At 33.2% G+C, this 6593-nt stretch overlaps 1 long non-coding RNA gene across 1 annotated transcript in view; it reads right to left on the minus strand.

The window, feature by feature from the left end:
- The window catches only part of LOC106470373, a 35268-nt gene that overhangs the window by 11973 nt on the left and 16702 nt on the right, over positions 1 to 6593 (minus strand). Inside the window, exon 2 of the long non-coding RNA XR_001291489.2 lies at positions 6403 to 6515. This is a non-coding gene — a long non-coding RNA (uncharacterized LOC106470373). The remainder of the gene's footprint in view (positions 1 to 6402; positions 6516 to 6593) is intronic.

The raw sequence follows: 6593 nt of genomic DNA on the forward strand, positions 1-6593 counted from the left end.
TGTACTGTACTAAAAAGATGAGTGATTGTCAGGTCCGTGAACAGATAGCATCTCCAGTTGCCTTCCGGTCAGTTAGAGAAAATGTTGTACCTTGCCAAGGAGCGAATTCCAAGATCTGTCACATGTAGGCATGTACTGTACTAAAAAGATGAGTGATTGTCAGGTCCGTGAACAGATAGCATCTCCAGTTGCCTTCCAGTCAGTTAGAGAAAATGCCTGAAAAGGAATGTCTGGAATTTATATATATGTACATGTGCATCACTAAGCATACATGGTTGAGGATGGAACAAAAGTGCAACAAGGACAAAAGCAGTGTAGCACTAAAGAAAGAAAAGCAGTTGATTAAGGTGACTAGAAACACAAAAACAGGAAAAATACATCTGAACACAGGCAGTGTCAAAGAAAGACTGCACCTCTGATTATCTCAAAATCTCAACCTTTAGTGTAAAAATTTAGACGGCTCAAGTGTAAAAGATAATGATACACTTCAATGCTTTTGATATTGCCTTTATATTTGGAAACCATAACTGTTTTTGATCCAAGTCAAATAGACATTTTCAGTAATAACCTTCTTAATGATTACGATTATTAAACAGTAGAGTATTTTGCTATAACAAAAAACTATTGTTGGCACACATTACAACAAGCTACATTTATTTTCATAATGGAGATGATCCTACAATTAAAATAATTACACTTTTACAAATAATCTTACTCTTACAAATACACAATTGCAAATTTAAATTTCAACCAGCCCAATTTACAGTGGAAGCAATTATTTAGGTTGGCAGTCAGTTTTTACAGAAAACACTGAATTATCTATGTTAACTATTACATTTAGAAAAGGATCTGTTGCAATAGGAAAATAAGAAAATTTCAAGTGCCCCAATACACATTGACTGTAGCCCAAATAAAGAAAAAATTACTAGTAACAAATTCAAGTATATTTTATTGTGAAAGTTCAGGATGTTTATTTATTAGAGTGGATTTCTGTTAATTACAACTATACTTTAGCTGCAGCTTAATTGAAATTGAGCAAACATTAAATATAGCTGACTGAAATCAAAGTAAGATGACTTTTATTCTAGATTTTATTTATGCTTAATTGAGGAATACAACCACTGCAGTCATTGGCTGAACTAAAATTCTGGAGCACTGATTTGCCTAAGCACTCTATAAGCTATCAATCAGGAACACAAAAAAGATAGGAATTGTGTTATTCGCAACACAAAGAAGTTATTCAACTGTTAATTATAAACAGGCTCAATCACAAATGGAAAGGTTTTTAAGGTATACGGTGGGGTGTATTGAAGAGATAAATCTGGATATAGTAGCCTACAAAAGTTTCTAACTGGTCATAGTATGGATCCTATAAAATATTACATTAATTTCAAATTATTTAAATCTGCCCAAAGCAACTAAGTTTTACGTAAAACTCCCCCTGACTAATCCCTTTTGCTTAATTGATAATGTAAATACAAGTTCTTCACCAAGTGTAACAGTAATTGTGATAACCCAGTGTGCAAACATGATTCTGACTGGTGTCATTGAATTGTGCAACCCTATATAAAAGGAGGGCACGTGGCTGATAATCCTTTTCCACATGAACACTAAGTGTGCATCCACATATCTCATTTAAACATTTTGCTGCAACTGCTTTGAATTAGTTATATTATTGTATCACTAACTGACAAGTTATAATTTACATTTATTCCAGGGCTAAGTTGATGATAATGTCTATGAATGTTAAAATGAAAACTAGGGCCAATTTATGCAGAAGACTACTTTGAATTAACCAACTGGAGTCAAAGGAAGAGGTTACAGCCTCCTCTACCAAAGCACACATCTACAGAATATCTTTTGTATTTTACTAATCAAGTCGATCCACCAAAATTACATTTTCAGAAATACTCATGCCACACACAAGCTGTAGAAAGGGCAGTACATTTAGTAACAGAAGTCTCAGTATGATAGTATGTTAGGTTCATACAAAATAGGTTGGAATCCAGATCAGACATGCCTAAATCAAACACGAAGAAACAATATATGGCATAAAATTGGATAAAAGAACTTGTATACAATGAATTTAGGGGTGGAACTTGAAATGCAGCCACCTCCTTATGGGAGTTCAGGGTAATTCAGATGATTTTGATTGTCATAAAACCATTTATTTAGCAAAGAGCTGTATAATATACTGTCAGGTAGATTACAGTCACTAAAGTGAGCCTATTCAGTATTCAAGACTAAGGGCAGAACAAGATGCATTAGTAAGACAATAAACTTTTAACACTTTGTCTCTTTTATTGATTAACAACTTTTGAAAACTATCAGAAATTAAAATTATAATGTTTGGTTTTATCATATTCTTTTGATCTACCCTAGTATACAGTTGCTAATAATCTCATCATATTGGTTTTATATTCCACATTGGCCAATCATTAGTTTTTGCAAAATGTAAATACAGTGGCCAAGCCTCATATTGATGGGTCACAATCATGGGTTACACTATACTTGACAGTTAAATTTTGCATCTAAAAGCTAATCTATGTAATTAAAAGAACAATGTGTGTGTTAGTAAGTCCATGCATGAATGTGTGCTAGCTTGCATGGAACCCAATATTCCATTAGGCTATTTGTACAGTAGTACTTTTATATTTATATGAGTGCAAAAGTAAATGATGTTTAACATACATTGTTCTATATCAGTGCAAAACTGATGTTTAAAACAGTAACTTTAAAGACAAGTATTTCAGTAACATAAACAAACATGTAAGCCTTTCTCAACCTTTTTTTGCTCGTGGCTCCCTTTTGAGTTTGATTTCTCTCTGTGGCCCCACCCTTTGTAGACGCTGTTACTTAGGCAAAAAATCACTTTATTTCCACACTGTTGATCTATAATATATTTATAATATTATAATTTTACTTTTAAAATATTGTATTGTTTTTAAATATTTTGTCTATCACATACTGTTCACTTACACAAGTAAAAAATATTCTGTTAATCATTGACATTTTATTCAGTGTGATCCTTGGGCCTTATGAACACTTGAAAGTTTTTGAATGTCCGATTGCAGTGTGGTCAGTGATAAGCGAAGATCACCTCCCTTCACGACATCAAGGCGGTTACATATTTTTGATAGCAAATAAGTTACCCGATTAAAACCAGATTCAACCAGATAAGATGTGGGAAAAGTGATAAAATACAACTTTGCCTTCTCCCAGAGCTGTGGAACTTATTAGTTATTTCACTACTTATCCAGAAACAATGTTTGTCACGTTTGAATCTAGCTTGGGCTGTTATATCACTCTGCTGCTCTTGAGAATCAGTCAAAAACATTCACAGACAAACATTTTGATTGTTACTCGAGTATTAGTCACATCTGGTAACTTGACTTCTGAGCTGTGGGGGATACGGAAGAAGGGAACCTTTGAGTCAATTTTAAATATTTCATTCAGGCAGTGAAGTTTCGGTGGCCCACACAAAATTTACTGTGGCCCTCTACTTTTCCATCATTCACGTGTGACCCCTTAGAAACATTGCATGGCTCACGTTGAGAGCTACTGATGTAAGGAAACACATCAAGTTAATTTTTTACATTTTCATGGCTTATAAGTACCACAATACCATTACATCTCAATACAAATTCCAACAAGCACCTAAAAATTGACAATTAGGCCTAAAGTTTAAATATCCTTCCTACTTGAAATATGAATTTCCCCAGTATATAATCTACAGCAACCTTAACAGTTCTATTCATTTTTAATGCTCTACAGCTAACACACTGTACGAAAGAAAACAATCACAGGTTTCAGATGATATACAAATAACAATAAGATACATAAGAAATTAACAAAAGAACACATGATGATCATTGATTTGTATACATATTGATACCATAATTTTAAAAATTCACAATGTTATAGCTATTATATGTTTTTAACTATTTCAATACAGGTACCTAAAAATTGACACACAGTTAGGCCTAAAGACTAAATACAATTTGTATGTGCTAGGAGAATAAAATATTACACCATTTTTGTAATTGTTGATAGAGGGCCTGATGCTTTGCTAGTACATTAGAGGAAAGTAAAAGAGTTAATACCTTTGTGGAAGGAAAAAGAAAAATATGTGAAACAGCCACAAGACAGTTGATTTTTACACTTCTTGATACCATAATTGGAAAAATTCAATATTTTATAATGTCACTTTATCAAGAGTTCAATCAAGGAAAAATCTCAAGATCTTGGTCAAAGATGGCAATTATCCACAAAGATAAGGTATTTGTAAAAAAAAAATGTTGTGTACAGAGATATATTTCAATTACAGTCATTCCATGTTTTTACACTTCTTTACCTTAAATCTAAATACAACAATTCCATATTCTGATTAGGAGGTTTTTGTTTTATTCATATCCAATTACATAATACAACAACAGTATTATATAAAGGATTTATCTATTTAAAACACATACCCTTCTCAGGCAAGGAAATTTATCAATTTTAGGGCAAGGCCATTTAGCTTTGGATTTTCTCTCATTTTGAAAGGCACAAAGGTCAGCAGTTAGGGTACCAAGGCCAAAAAAAATTAATTGGAGGGCACTAAGGCCACAGTACAGATTAACGTTAATGGAATAGAAATGAGTTTCCCAATTAATTTAGTAAGTATGGAATTAATTTTTTCACTTGAGGTTTGAAAGGCTGGCCTATTCTTCCAGATTATGTTTATAAGGTAGATAAGTATTAACTACAACCAATGAGACTTATGAAGTAACATTAGATTAGCTTTAAGATTAAAAAAAAAGGAGGAATCATGCTGATCTATAATGACCTGTAACTTTAATATGATTCCTAGTTTTGCCCTCTCCTGACTCCAAATGACATTTGACCTAACTTTGAGAATGATCAAACAAAATCCCCGGTAAAAGGAGAAATTTAAAGACCTAATCTCTACCAACAAAATTCAACCCCAACATGTCTGACTACTTGACCAAGATTGATGAAAACCAGTTACATGGTCTCTGAACAGCAAATCTTTGAAAAGCTTGATGGAAAGATACATAGGCAGAAAGACAGATTGCCACAATATAACATAAACATTCAATTTCCAAACAATACTATTTCTAGTATTTTATCACATAATTTCTAACATAGGTTAGTGCCATTAAACAGTAAACTAAGCCTACACTACATGGTCATAACCTATAAATCATTTGTCGTCACCACACATTGCATTGCACAACTCGCTACTTGTAATTCAGTAACATTAATCCTAGCTAGCTAATGCAGTAGGCCTAAACCTTTGGTGGGTTTGCACATAAAATTTTTCATGCCAAAATATTGACATATCCTATTTCCCTTCATTTTATAGACAAGGGGAATTGTCTTTTAGGCAGAATTAGAGTAAATTAATCTACAAGACCTTGAGTGTGGTCAAAAATATCAATCGAAAGGGTTTGACCTCCTGAGTTCTAAATTGTAATTAGATCTCAAATCGGCTAAGAGATGATGGAGCTATGAGCTAAAATTCTATGAGCTGCTATGCTGCAGCTAAAAATCGGGATGTACTTTACATATTTCCCAATGAAAAGTTCCAATTTCCGACACTTGGCTGCCATAGGAAAAATTTCATGCCATTCTCCCTCTTAACTTATTCCTTTTTTTGGCAAGTTTAATGCAAGGAGTATTTGCAGTCGCACACTTCATTCTGACCAGCATATGTACGTGCTGACTTTGATCATCATGTACAGCTTTCGCTGTAAATGTACATGGAAGTTCAGCAGGTTTGTTGTTTGAGTGTCGATTTGAATTGCTTGCTACTGCGGTATGGTATGATTCAAAACTGCACAAATGTCTTATTGCTGATCATTCCCTCCACTACATGTATTTTATGTGATATATTATTCATAACAAGGTAGTTTCTGTAGGTTGTAAGTCCAGTGTTTGTGATTGCCAATGGTTTTCCCTTTACTGCATGCAGTACAAATTTAGATTGTGAGAACATGATAGCTAAAAGGATACTAAAAAGTGGTAACTGTGGACATGGATATTAGTGATTTTCTCGGGACACCACGGCTATTTAGAAAAATACTGCAGCAATTGCCAATGTGGCTGCCATGAACTCTTAACATATATAGTATTCCACTTGATAATGGTGAATATATGAAAAAAATGTTTGGACTTTGGCTCTTATGGTACAGCAGATGCTTCATACGCAAGAGCTCTAGGACTCAATCCCATTTATATCCTATTTTTTTCCGCAAAACAATGTTTCAGTTGTCAAATAATTTTAGTACATACATCATACATGAAGCACAAGTTTTTCCCCTAACGTTGGTAATGAAGCACACAGAAACACAAAATGTGTGGTTTATAATAGAATGAATATAATCACAATTTCGGTACCTGATTAAGTAATTTCTTTGACTTGAAATACCTGGTTGATCCTTCTTCATATATACACCCAGACACTTGACAGTGGAATTGGCTTATTAATTGTCTTGTATTTATCATTTTTCCTGAAATTAAATAAACAAGTTATTATGCTGTCAAGAATTTAAGTATATATATATATATATATATATATATATATATAT

The sequence above is a fragment of the Limulus polyphemus genome, unplaced genomic scaffold (assembly GCF_000517525.1).
Source record: "Limulus polyphemus unplaced genomic scaffold, Limulus_polyphemus-2.1.2 Scaffold3970, whole genome shotgun sequence".
Taxonomy (NCBI): Eukaryota; Metazoa; Arthropoda; class Merostomata; order Xiphosura; family Limulidae; genus Limulus; species Limulus polyphemus.